Source organism: Pituophis catenifer, unplaced genomic scaffold (genome assembly GCF_029215685.1).
Source record: "Pituophis catenifer annectens isolate HBS135680 unplaced genomic scaffold, rPitCat1.0.hap2 SCAF_5, whole genome shotgun sequence".
Taxonomy (NCBI): Eukaryota; Metazoa; Chordata; class Lepidosauria; order Squamata; family Colubridae; genus Pituophis; species Pituophis catenifer.
This window is the reverse complement of record NW_027256885.1, coordinates 76,681,693-76,695,835: the sequence shown is the minus strand read 5'-3', so window position 1 is coordinate 76,695,835 and position 14,143 is coordinate 76,681,693. Positions and strand designations below refer to the sequence as shown.

Genomic DNA, 14,143 nt, shown 5'->3' with positions numbered 1-14,143 from the left:
CTGGAATGAGGCTGCGCACCCGATTTCGCCTGAAACACGACGATAATCTTTCGTGAGAATAGGGGAAGGTCTTTCCAAGCTACAGACTGAGCATCTGAGGGAGCTTGGGGAGATATCCAAGACTAATATTATTGTTTTAAAAAGATAACGGGAAAGTCCTGCCCGTGAAAGAATTTGATTTACCTTCTAAAATACAATTGGCAACATTATCCGGCTTATCCGGAAAAGGGCTCTTTAAAAGTGAAAACGTGGAGACAGATGGGAACATGCCTCCACGAACCTCCCCAGCCCTGAAAAAAATCCTGCACTCTGGAGATTGGTTATAGAGTGTTTAATGATGCAAAAAGAAAAAGAAAAAGCCTTCAGGACACTGTTAATGGTTCCTTTTCAGACTTTGTTGAAAGACTGCAAGTTGCGCTCTCATGTTAAATCACCCACGCAGACGCACAGCATGAAATTAAACATCAGCTCCTTCTGAAGGAGTCAGTTACACCCCCACTAAACAAATTTAAAGAAACAGTTAGAAAAAAGGAGGGGGTGGAATATAGAAGAAATTCCTGAAATGCCTTCTGTCTGCTGCACGTTCCTTATCTGTATGTAGGGCATAAACTATTGCAATTTCTTTCTGCTCCGGCTTTTAAAGTTACCCAAAGTTAAATTTGCAACAATTACTGGGTACTATTAATTGGGACTGCTCATATTTCTCTTTACCTATGCATTTACTTAGCCCATTATTTGAGTTATTGACTAAAGGAAAAAAGCCAGGAGATTTAATTGACATCTTGAGTATTCAGTTTGTGGATTGGATCCCTCATAGAAATTGTCAGTTTGTTAATATTTCCTACTAGTAAGCTACCCACAGGAGTATTGGCTGCTTTAGAACAGCAAAAAGCATATTGTATTTGAATGGCTTTATTTGTCTCATTACCATCTAAGAATGTTTTACCCTTTATCCAAGGACTATGTAGGCTGTATTTCATATCATTTGCCTAAAGATCCTAGGTTTACTTGCTTAATGATTTCCTCCAGAGGAGCCATTGCTTACAAGGATACTCATGACGACATCTGGAAAGAATCTTACACTAATTGTCTGCGACTATCTTAGCTTTCACACTTTTTCTCAACAACCTTTTAATCTGATCTCTGACTCTCAGTATGTTTCTCAGGCTGAAAAAAAAAAGAAATTGTTTATTGTTCTTCCCACCTGGGGTTTAGCAGGTAATAAAATTAGAGCCTGTCTAAATGGGAAGACTCAGATAATTTGAACTGATCAACTTGAAGTGATTTCTGTTTAAAATATTTTGTTGATGTACATCTATAATGATAGTGTGTGGAATTAAATGTGGTTGAATGCATTTTTGATATGCTTGGCTGGCCAGCAAAAATTGACTGGGCTTGAACTTGAAACTGTGGAGAGCCGGGCAATGGTTATGGGCCCAAATATCACTTTTTGTGATTATGACTGCTGCCTGTGTTTTCCACGGTTTTGGGGATAAGCTAGTTCATTGAAATAATTTGAATGACTGATTTGCATGGAGGACGTATTATACAAAAGGTCTGATTGCAGTACAGATGTGAATGGGTGTGTATGTAGTCATTTATTGGATTGTATGAAATGTAATTTTGTGTATAAGCACCTTTTTTTCTTTTCTCTTCCTGCCTTCCAAGGAGGAGGGAGGCTTGTCTGTTTTAAAAAAAATTTCCTTTCCCTCACCCCCTCCTTTTTTTCCCTGGGAGATGAGAGGCACGAAGAGGGGGGGGCTACGGGTTTTTTTGTTCCTTTAACCATTTTTTTTTCTCTCAGAGAACCAGCCAGAGAAAGGCGGGGTAAAGGGTGATATCTGATACCTGCCTTTGCAGTTTCAGAGCATTGACTCAAAGTACCTCATTTAGATTGTTTGTTTTATTTTTGAAGCTGTTTTTCTTACTCCTTTATGTTTTTATGTCTGCGTGCATTTTGCATACTTAACAGATGGCACGTTTGTTCTTTGTTTGTCTGTTGTTTATTTGTTTGTTTGTTTGTCAGCAGCATAAGCTGCTGCCTTTTTAGGAATTATCACAGAGATGAGTTAGAAATTACAATATGTAGACAGAGAGATAAAATACATAGGACATTTAATTAATGACAGAAGATAACACCTGAAGAGATGAGGAAATTTTTAGGATTGACTGGATATTGTAGGCTGTGAATAGATAATTGTGCTATTTTGAATAAAGACTGGTATGCAAAGAACCCAGTGTTACAGGGAATGTAAGAGAGAGTTAGTGAAGGAAAGCAGAAAGTTGACTTTTGGAAGTATGCTTGTTTTTTGTTTGAATCAAGCTCAGTTTACAAGGAGATTTAGAAGGACGATCAGATATTGGTGCAGAGAAGGAGTTGAATTGATTAAGAGAAGACATTTAGGTAAGTTGGTTTGCACAGACTTGGGCTGGCTTGGAAGTCAGAATGGCAGTGGAAGAAAGGATTTGAATCTTTAGTGTTATAAGGAGATTTGTTTATTGGAAGGTTATAGATGTTGTGAGTGGCAGAGACAGAGATTTCCATCAAAATAAAACCCTGGTACAGCTGCAGCAGTACCTGGGGACCATCAACTGGGCACGCCCGTTCTTGGCCCTCACTACTGCGCAGCTGACCCCTCTGTTTAATGCACTAATGCAAGGAAAACACCGGGCCGATTTAATATCTCTCAACCAGGAACAACAATTGACGGTACAATTGGTTAATGATACATTGCGAGAACGCTGGGTGGATAGGGTGGTATCAAATGTTCCCCTGGCTCTTCTTCTGTTCAATACACCCCAGCTCCCTATGGCAGCAATAATTCAACATACATCCAAATTGATCATTGCTGAATGGGTTTTCAAAATCTCCTTTCAATCTTATCCTAGACAGCCTCTATGTCACTCAAATTGTTAAAACTATCTATGCCTCCTATCTTTCCCCCTCTCTCGACCCGCCGTTGCTCTCGTTGTTCCTCACTTTGCAACAATTAATACATTCACGAAGACACCCTTTCTATGTGGCTCACATAAGGAGCCATCAGCCCTTCCCTGGGCCCCTCCAGGAAGGGAATGATGCTGCTGACGCTGCGGCGTCCTCTGCCACCTCTGGCACACTTCTTCTCCACTCTTCTTTTACTGTTTCTGCTCTCACACCATGGGACAGCCATGCTTAATTTCATCAAAATAAAAAAGCATTAGTGAAACAATTTGGTCTCACAGCAGCCAAAGTGACTGCCATCATACAACAATGTCCTACCTGTAGTCAACAAGCTCATTCTATCCCTATGGCTGTAAACCCTAGAGGTCTCAAAGCTTGTGAAATTTGGCAAATGGATGTAACTCAGTATCCATCCTTTGCCCCATGGAAATATTTGCATGTTTCCGTGGACACTTATTCAGGATTCATCATGGCATCCCCACAAAGGGGAGAAGCAACCAAACATGTAATAAATCATTGTATTCGGACCTTCGCATCGATGGGACGCCCAATTGAACTTAAAACTGACAATGGACCTGCGTACACCAGTACTGCCTTTGCAGACTTTTGTAACAAGTGGTCCATCATACACAAATTTGGCATACCCTTCAATTCTCAGGGCCAGGGAATTATAGAACGGGTTAATCAGACCCTCAAAAACACCCTGGATAAATTAAAAGAGGAAAAATGCCTCGGCCTCCCAGCCATGCAAAACAAACTCAATCTTTGCTTATATACTTTGAACTTTCTTAACCTGACTGGACAGCCTCCCATGTCGGCTGCAACCCGTCATTTTTCTGCTTCTCCATCACCTACCCCAAAACCGAAGGTTTATTTCCGCCAACCACCCGATCCTGCCTGGAAAGGACCTGCTGACCTTATTACCTGGGGCCGTGGATACGCTGCTGTCCAGGACAATGATCACATCATTTGGATCCCCAGAAGACACGTAAGACCATTTCATTTACAACAAAAAGGAGGAGAAACCCCTGGTGCTGAGATTTAAGAAGAAAACATCTTGCTGAGTCCTCCCGGCAACAGACTCTTTACGCACGGTGGTGACCATCAGCTTTGCAGGACTACACCGGAAGCTAGTCCCCTACGCACAGCGGAAGATTCATCAGGAGGAAACTACCTTCACATTGTACATATACATTTTATTAGCCTTAATATAACACTTTCTTACACATACTAACGTTAGTAGAAGTTTAGGAGTAGGTTTTTGTGGGTAATTATTTTTCTAATTTTGCTAGTAATTTTGTTTCACACGTATAAGTGACTATGATTTGTTTATGGCCTTGGACATTGTTAGCTTTGGGACTCTCAAGTGACCATGTAAGGAATATCAAATCCCCACATACATACACTTCAAGTCAAGTATGCTCCCGCCAAAAACGCATTGTCTATGCACAAGGTCCTTACTTCCTACCTAAGTCTACTCCACCACCTAAGGTTCCCATATTGACATTTCCAGCTGAGGGGGGAGTGAATAAGGACAATGGGCCTCTGCAACAATTGCATAAAGGAGATTATATATCACGGATTCTGGAATTAAGTCACGATCTTGCATCTATTGCCCCTACATCTCATGATCCTTCATGTCAGCAGCCTCTACATTCAATCACGATGGGACAGTAATAAAAGACATTCAAATAGCTGCTAATCGGACAAACTCCACTACTCCTATTTCCCAAACCACACCCACCACTGACACTGGGTGGCTCATTAAAAACTCAGATATCCAGAGGCATCTTACCCAATCTCGGGTGGCAATGAACTATCGGAATCTTCATTTATTATTTAACTGGACAGTACATATGTTCAACGAGACTATCAAGGTGCTGAAGCTGATGAACAAAGAACTGGCTGAAATCGGGGAGGTGGTCTTACAAAACCGATATGCCTTAGATATTATGCTAGTAGCTAAAGGAGGCGTTTGTGCCATCATACACTCACATTGTTGTACCTATGTATATTGTATCTATAATCATACTGCTTGTTTTGCTTCGTTGCTGTATCCTATGTCTCCCCTCCCTTCTGCAAATGTGCAAAGGTTTTATTCCCTCCAATAGGAAGGACGTCCTGAAAAGTGAAACCAAAGCCCTTCTGGAACTGGAGGAACAAATCAGGTGTGGTCAGAGAAGGTGCTCGGGACTTGCAAGATAGGGCTTCCAAGATAACTCAGAGGTTACAAACTCCTGACATGTGGTTTTCTTGGGTGCCTGAAACCGGATGGATTTACAATTTGTGTGAGCGATTTGTGGAAATGTATAACTGGAATACAACTCAGAAACATGATGGCCTACCTCGCTTGACATCTCCTGGCCACTTTTCCACTAACTTTGTTCACCATAATAAAAGGATGGGTGAGCTAAAAACATTTGCAGAAACCAGATGGCTGAAGAACATATTGTCTACTGTACTCATGATCATTGCTTTGCTTATTTCTGTATGTTGTAGTATCCAATGTATTCCTGCTTTGTTTGCTATGATGACAAACATATTTGCCAAACGTAAAGAGAACATCATAATAACAACATAGCTGAACCCTGTTGCAAAAAAACCAAAACAGAGGAGATGTGGGAATCAGGTGGCCATAGTATATGTGTAGACCAATCTAACTGGTTGGACACTGTATGGAGCTTGGCACCGAAATAATCTGAGTAGAAAAAGTGGGTTCATATGGATACTCTCTGAAGGGCCCTATTCGTTCTCTCTTTGTTCAGAACATAGGCTGTGCCTGCATAGCAGAGACATCTCCTTGTAGAACATTCCTGAGGATTGAGGTAATCTGATAACGGGAAGATGGGCCTCTCGGCTAGCAGCAAATATGATAACATAGCAGAGTTAAGTTTGTTTTCACCTTAAGTATCGCTTTCCTAGAATTCACGTGATTTACTGTAATCGGTAGAATGTGAAACCTATATGGAGAATATATGGATGCTTTTCTATTTCATGTATGTAATATGAGATGTGTAGCCATAATAACGCCTTCTGATGACGCTGTATTTTGATAACTAATAAAAGAGATGGCAGACTTTTGTTCTCTGCTCTCTCATCACGAGAAACACCTGTCCTTGTGCTTTCTCTAATCTGGACTACTCATGAGGAGCCCGCCAGGATGATCGCAACACCTTGCCTTAGGATTTCTGTATTAGTTTCTCTTGCAAAAACTAAATCACTTATTGCAGGGGTGTCGAGCTCAATTTCATTGAGGGCCACATCAGCATTATGGTTGCCCTTAAAGGGCCAGTTGCATGTAAAACTATGACCATCCACAGTGGCTGGGTAGGTGTGGCTGGGTGGTCACAGCCGGTTCACCGCAACTAGGTGGACGTGGGAGTGGCTGATTTGACGCCACTCACTGGGTGCGGTTGACTCTGGATTGTTGTACCGGCTAACTCGACATGGGGACAAGTTGTACCGGCTAACTCGACATGGGGACAATTCCTTGCCTCCCTAAACTGCTAGCAGCTAAGTGCATGCACGCGTACACACACACACTCACACCACATTCTAAGTTTGGGGACTTTTATCCACAGAGGAAGGAGATGACCTTCTCCCCAAGCCCAGGCATGATTGGCAGTTTGCAAGCTCAGATATACAGGTGAAACTCGAAAAATTAGAATATCGTGCAAAAGTTCATTTATTTCAGTAATGCAACTTAAAAGGTGAAACTAATATATGAGATAGACTCATTACATGCAAAGCGAGATAGTTCAAGCCTTGATTTGTCATAATTTTGATGATTATGACTTACAGCTCATGAAAACCCCAAATTCACAATCTCAGAAAATTAGAATATTACATGGAATCAATAAAACAAGGATTGTACATAGAACAATATCGGACCTCTGAAAAGTATAAGCGTGCATATGTACTCAGTACTTGGTTTGGGCCCCTTTTGCATCAATTACTGCCTCAATGCGGCGTGGCATGGATGCTATCAGCCTGTGGCACTGCTGAGGTGTTATGGAAGACCAGGATGCTTCAATAGCGGCCTTCAGATCTTCTGCATTGTTCGGTCTCATGTCTCTCATCTTTCTCTTGGCAATGCCCCATAGATTCTCTATGGGGTTCAGGTCAGGCGAGTTTGCTGGCCAATCAAGCACAGTAATCCCATGGTCATTGAACCAGGTTTTGGTACTTTTGGCAGTGCGGGCAGGTGCCAAGTCCTGCTGGAAAATGAAGTCAGCATCCCCATAAAGCTCGTCTGAGGAAGGAAGCATGAAGTGCTCCAAAATCTCCTGGTAGACGGCTGCGTTGACCCTGGACTTAATGAAGCACAGTGGACCAACACCAGCAGATGACATGGCTCCCCAAATCAACACAGACTGTGGAAACTTCACACTGGACTTCAAGCATCTTGAAGTGTGTGTCTCTCCATTCTTCCTCCAGACTCTGGGTCCTTGGTTTCCAAATGAGATGCAAAAGTTGCTCTCATCAGAAAAGAGGACTTTGAACCACTGAGTAACAGACCAGTTCTTTTTGTCTTTAGCCCAGGTAAGATGCTTCTGATGTTTGTTGTTCAGGAGCGGCTTGACAAGAATACCACATTTGAAGCCCATGTCCAGGATCCGTCTGTGTGTGGTGGCTCTTGATGCACTGACTCCAGCCTCAGTCCACTCCTTGTGAAAGCCCCCAACACTTTTGAATGGCCTTTTCCTGACAATCCTCTCCAGGCTGCGGTCATCCCTGCTGCTTGTGCACCTTTTTCTTCCACACTTTTCCCTTCCACATAACTTTCTATTAATGTGCTTTGATACAGCACTTTGGGAACATCCAACTTCTTTTGCAATTACCTTTTGAGGGTGTCAATGATGGTTTTCTGCACAACTGTCAGGTCAGCAGTCTTTCCCATGATTGTGATTCCTACTGAACCAGACTGAGAGACCATTTAAAGGCTCAGGAACCCTTTGCAGGTGTTATGGCTTAATCAGCTGATTACAGTGGGACACTTTGAGCCTAGAATATTGAACCTTTTCACAATATTCTAATTTTCTGAGATTGTGAATTTGGGGTTTTCATGAGCTGTAAGCCATAATCATCAAAATTATGACAAATCAAGGCTTGAACTATCTCGCTTTGCATGTAATGAGTCTATCTCATATATTAGTTTCACCTTTTAAGTTGCATTACTGAAATAAATGAACTTTTGCATGATATTCTAATTTTTCGAGTTTCACCTGTAGATAAAAGTTTCCAAGCTTGGAATGGCAGTTCAATCCCAGACATCGTTGGCGTTTCGCTGTCCAGTGCCCCCTCCCAGCAAAGCAGGATGCGGAGGACGCTGTTGCTTTGTGTGGAAGCAGAGGAGAAGTTTGCAGGAAGCAGTTTCCCCAGAGTCCAACTTTTGCCTTGACAGATCTCTGGAGAATAAGAGGCAGCAGCAGGGAAGCAGTCCTGCACGAGGGAGGCTGGCCCTTCTCAAAAGGGAATCCCCGTTTCCAATTGTGTGTGGTAAGGATGTTGGCTTGTTGGGGCAGCCTTCCCTCATGCAGCTCCCCCGCCATCCCTTCCTCCTCTCCAGAGATCTGTCAAGGCAGAAGTTGGACATGGAGAAAACTGCTTCCTGCTAGCTTTCTCCTCCGCACTTCCACACGCAGCAGTGTCATCCTCCGCCTCCTGTGGGGGGCCAGGCAAGGTTTGAAGGGGGGATCCAGAGGTCTCTAGAGGAAAAAGGTGAGACCAGGACAAGTGCCAAAACCTCGTACATGAGAGGAGCCTCACCATCCCTCTCAGGCCAAACGGAGGACCCCTGGACAGTGGCACAGGCTTCCCGGAGCCCTGGGCAGTAGAAGGCAAGTGCCCAGCCTGACCCTTGATCTCCCGGGGCACCGGGACCCCGCAGCCCAGCCCAGCCCCGCTTCCACAAGGTGGTGTACACCCGTGCTTACCGCCACCTCGAGGCTCCTGCTGCTGCTGTGCTCGCTTTCCTTGGCCAGGTTGCTCATGGTGGGTGAAGGAGGGCAAAGTGCACAGGTCAGAGGTAGGCCCACTCCCTCTCCATGTGATGAGACCCTGCTTTGTAAGCAAAGCATTCTCAGTGATAGGGAGACCACCAGCAGGGGGCAAGGGGATGGCAAGAGGGCAGCAGGGCTGCAGGTGGCCAAGTGCTAAGGCAGGACTTCCCTCAGACCCTCCCTCCCTCTCATTCCAATTTCCCTCTTCCTTCCTCCCTCCCTCCCTCCCTCTCATTCCCATCTCCTTCCTTCCTTCCACACCCAGGAAGGGACGAGGGGAGGGGGAGAGAGTTGCAGCACTGCCAGTGGCTGTGGCTTTTCCACATGGGAGCAGGAGGCAGGGCAGGGGCAGAGGCACTGGTAGCTGAACTTCTGCTGCTGCTGTGGCAGCTTCTGAGTGCCGCATATGGAAAAGCCTCCTAGGTGAGTCAGGCGTGAGGGCCAGGTGCCTGAGAGTGAGGCTGGCAGGCTGTCCGTCTGGCAGAGAGGCAGCGGACCGTGTGGGGCGCAGCCAGCGTGCCAAGTGGCATCAGTTGAGCAAAAGCAGCTGCAGCATCCAAGGTGCTGCGTGCCCCCAGGCGGAGCACCCAGCCAGGCTGGGGCTGGGCCAGGGCCGAGGTGGTGGGGGCCGGTCTCTTGCTGTCTCCAGGGTGGCCACACAGGCCAGATCTAACCACAGTGTGGGCCGGATCTGGCCCGCAGGCCTTGAGTTTGACATGTCTCTGTATTACTACATTCTGATGAAAACAGTAGCTTTGATAACAAATATTTACAATATTTTCCATCAGTACTTGGACTTTCATTACGTTCAAACTTTACTTTAATGTCATTGCTACCACCAACATCAGGACCGGAATGGCATGCATATGCTAACCTTCTCAATTGCAAAGAATTAATGTCTATGTGCACAAGCATAGGCGTTGGAGAATTGTCTTCATAATCTGATTCATTCAAAATGATTCTACTATTAAGCATATCCATTTCCCAAGTTCTATTTTGAGGACCTTCTTCAACACGAGCTTGTGCCTCTAAATCACATGTTGCTATGCTTTCAGTATTTAACCTATAACCCTCACTCAATAAGCCAATGGGAGGTTTTTTTTGTTTTCACTTTCTGGTACTGTATTTCAGAATGCTGATATTAACTGGCCCATGCTCTGCTTCCTGATCCAAGAGTTGTTTCCTCTTTTACAGGGAATGTTAAACTGTAGTCTTCCTGAATATCTGTTGGTTTTATAATTGTAATAGTCTCTTCATTAGCCACTGCTTGCTATTCTTCATTTCTCACATCATTGTCAATTATACAAGCTGTCAGGGTTCCGACCAATGCCCTAATTAAATCATGAGCCTCAAGTCAAGTTTCAAAAGAAATCCAGTTATTTATTAGGAGCTTTATATCGGCACGGACCAAGTGAAGCCAACTCTGACCTCACTTAATTCACGGCCCGGCTCTGACCCTGTTTCCCCCTCCCCCCAAGGTGTGTCATCAGTCACATTCTCCAACGAAACAATTTTGCGGGTTGTAGAGGTCACTCCCTCCGGCCACTGTGGGTCTGCATGGATATGACCTTGACGTGTCCGGCTGGAATGTGCTTTGTTTTGACTGAAGTGCAAGTTCCTCAATGCAGCTGCAATGTTTGATTCCCCACCCCCCTGCCTATGGCAACTTGAGAGCAGGTCAGGAATGCTTTGCTCCAATACGAAGGTGGAGAGTCGACACAAACCCAATCTCCCCACCCCTCTTTGTGCCGCTTTTCCACTTTATATTAATTCCAGGTGGGTATGAAAAAAAACATATATATAAAAAGCCAGTTCCTCACCCAGTTGATCCACTCTGTCTTTTACTTTCTCGCTTTGGTTTTGACTGCCCTTGCTTCTTAGCGGCACAGTATGGGCGCTTTCTCAGTCGTTCGGTGTGAAAGGCTTCTTCCGATTAACCAGGGAATTTGCGGTGTCCCTGTGTTAGTCAGTCTGTGCCTCTCTTGTTTGACATCCCTATGAGACAGTTTAGGTCAGTGAAGACCCCCAAACAGCTGAGATGTCAACAGTCCCCTGGGAGCTCCCGAAGCACACATTGTCTCGCCGCAACGCTGGCCACGCCTCCCTCTCCGTATTAGAGTGGCGAAGAAAGCGAAGAGGTCCAAGGAAAGGAAATTGAAAGAATTGATTTGGAAATAAGAAAAGATTGAAAACCTGATTGAGTATTTTTATAACTATTAAATTAATTTAAAATGAATTTGAATTGAATAGAAATGACGGAAGGAAATTAGTTTTAAACTTTTCCTATTTTTGCTGACTGAAAATAAACTGCAGCGCCATCTGGTGGCATAAGAGAAAAGACTTTGAGTTGAATAATATAAACAAGAATAAGGCTGACCTTGACAACGTTGGCTGGACTGAGAAGAAACAGATGTTAAAGAAAGAGAGGCACATTGGGAGTGATGTCTTTAAGACTAGCTGAACAGTGAGTTCTCTGAAAATCTGTATGGGGGGGGGAGAATAATTTCTTAGACTGAAGTAATGGACCTGCCTGCTGGTTTTGTTTTTATTTTTTGAAACTTTTTTTTTCTTTTCTTCTCCTTGCTATTTTTAAAGTAAGTTTTGGAGCTTTTCTTCTTCCTTTCTTGTTTACCATTTGCTGGTGGGAATAAATGGGTAGATAAGACTTTTGGATTTGGTTTTTTTTTTGTTTTTGTTTTATTTGGCTGCTTGACAAAGAGACATTTTTGGCTTGGCTTAAGTATAAAAAGAATTTGGATTAAGGCAAGAAGAGCCTGAAGAACGACAATTGGTTTTCTTTTTTCTTTTCTTTTTTTTACTTTTTACTTTTCTTTTTAGGGTTTTTTATTTCTTTACGTCATTTTTTCTTTTTCTTTTCCTTTTCCTTTTTGGGGTGGTTGTTTGGATTCTACTTTTTGTTCTTCTTTTTCTAATCCATCCAACGGGGTAGATTAGATATTTGGATTACAAATTGAAACCACAATTGGATTATAAATTGGGTGGCTACCAAAATTAAGAGATGAAGAAAATAATGGCACATTTGCATCCAACAGCAAGTCCCTCTACTGCAGAGACACAGAAAACATCAGAGACTATGGAACTAAAAAACATGATTCAGATGTTTCATGAAGATCTGAAAGAAAGGATAGTGAAATTGGATGAGAAAATGGAAAAAGTAGATGGGGATCTAAAAGATGTCAAGGAGATGATTGGGAAGAATGAAGAAAGAATACAAAAAGTAGAGGAAAAAGCAGATTTGACAGAAAAAAAAGTGGGAGAACTTGAGGATAGATTGACATCAGTTGATAAAAATCAGGAAAGAACAATCATTGCCTTACAGATGGACTGTTCTGATTATTACTTAAGATTTCAAAATATAGAGGAAGAGAAGGGGCGTTGGTTCTTACCTGACATGCACCTTCTCGTTGAGCGGAGACAGCAGCCAGGAATGGGTAGTGACTCCATTCAGACGAAGGACTGAGCCTGTGCTCAGTTGTTAAGTCCCGCCCCTGTTGCTGGGGACTCCCAGTTTACGGTGAAGACAAAGATAACAGGCTCGGTGTGTTGGAACAAGGCAAGAATAGAAGGAAGAAAGAGAAAGACCAGACAACCTAGGGAGGGGCTGGCTGCTGTCTCCACTCAACAAGAAGGTGCGTGTCAGGTAAGAACCAATGCCCCTTCTTCGTATTGGTGGAGACAGCAGCCAGGAATGGGACATACCAAAGCTTACAGTCCCAATTACGAGTGGGCCCTAGTCTGGTCCTGGGAATCCCCACTTGTTGTGGCCCGTACATGGCCTGTGCAGCTAGTAGCTGATTCTGACAGCAAGGAGGCTGGTGTGGTGCTGCGCCAGCAACCTGTGCAGCTGGCACTCAAGTCAGACAATGAGGAGGGTGGAGAAGATGTGGTGCCAGAGGCGGGGATTCAGCCAGGGCCTTCAGAACCTCCAGAAGCTCCCTTAAGTGAAGAGGACGAAGAGGAGGAGCCTCTTCTCGATGCATGGGTGCACAGAGCTGCCAAAAGGCAGGAGTGGCTCCTCAGGAGGAGGTCTCCTTGAGAGTAAGGCTTGGGGCTAATTGGCCACTCCCTTAGCCTATTTAAGGAGGAACACCGACTGAAGCAATTTGCAGGGAACAACTTAGTTCACATACCTTCGTGTCTTGTCTTGCTTAGCTTATCAGCTTCCTGCAAATTGCTTCTGGGCATTCTGCCAACCATAGTAAGCTTTCAGTTATTATTCTTTGAATTCTTGGCAGCTGTTAATGCAGTTAATTAACAGCCGTTGTTGTAAAAGACTGGTTTATTTAGTAAACTAAGGTTTGAACAGACTTTGTGTGTGCTGCATTCTTTGGGGTCCATAGCTGGGGCAGAACACCACTACTATGAACACTTTGCAACACCCTGCGGCCAAATGCAGCCTCAGCCGAGGCGAACTGATCTATCTTGTAATGTTTGATGAAGGGTGAAGGAGAAGTCCAGGTGGCCGCTCTGCATATTTCCAGCAAGGATGCCTGAGTGGCCCATGCTGCCGATATACCTGCGCTGCGTGCCGAATGCACTGTTATCCGTGAAGGCCGCTGTAGAGAACACAGGTTGTAGGCCTTAGCAATGGTCTGCCTAATCCACCGACCAATGGTGGATGGGGTAACTCAGGAACCCAAAGAAATTGGTGTAAAAAAAAACAAACAAGGATGCTGTCCTATGAAGGTCCTTAGTTCTCTTTAGGTAAATACGAAGAGCTCGGCAGACATCTAGAGAATGCCAGCATCTCTCCAACGGGTGTGCTGGCTGAAGACAAAAGTTTGGAAGAATCAGTTCCTGCATCTGATGAAAAGTAGTGTTGATTTTGGGAATGAAAGATGGATCAAGCCGAAAAACCACACGGTCGGCATGAAAAACACACAGGTCACTACGGATGGAGAGGGCAGCATTCTCCGAAATTCTCCTGGCAGAGGTGATCGCCACTAAGAATGTGACCTTGCAGGACAATAAACGTAGACTGGTAGTCCGTAATGGTTCATACGGTGGGCCGATAAGAGAATCCAGGACAATAGAGAGATCCCAGGTGGGATACCTATGCATGACAGGAGGACATAAGTTAGTAGCACCTTTGAGGAACTGTCTAATTGTGGGATGCTGTGATAAGGAAGAAAACAACCCACAAGTTAGGACAGACGATAATGCCGCCACCTGCCGTCGA

At 44.2% G+C, this 14,143-nt stretch overlaps 1 protein-coding gene across 1 annotated transcript in view; it reads right to left on the bottom strand.

The window, feature by feature from the left end:
• Nucleotides 1–14,143, bottom strand: part of LOC139317720 (la-related protein 4B-like) — a 324,479-nt gene that overhangs the window by 99,994 nt on the left and 210,342 nt on the right. The gene's annotated exons all lie outside the window — the stretch shown is intronic.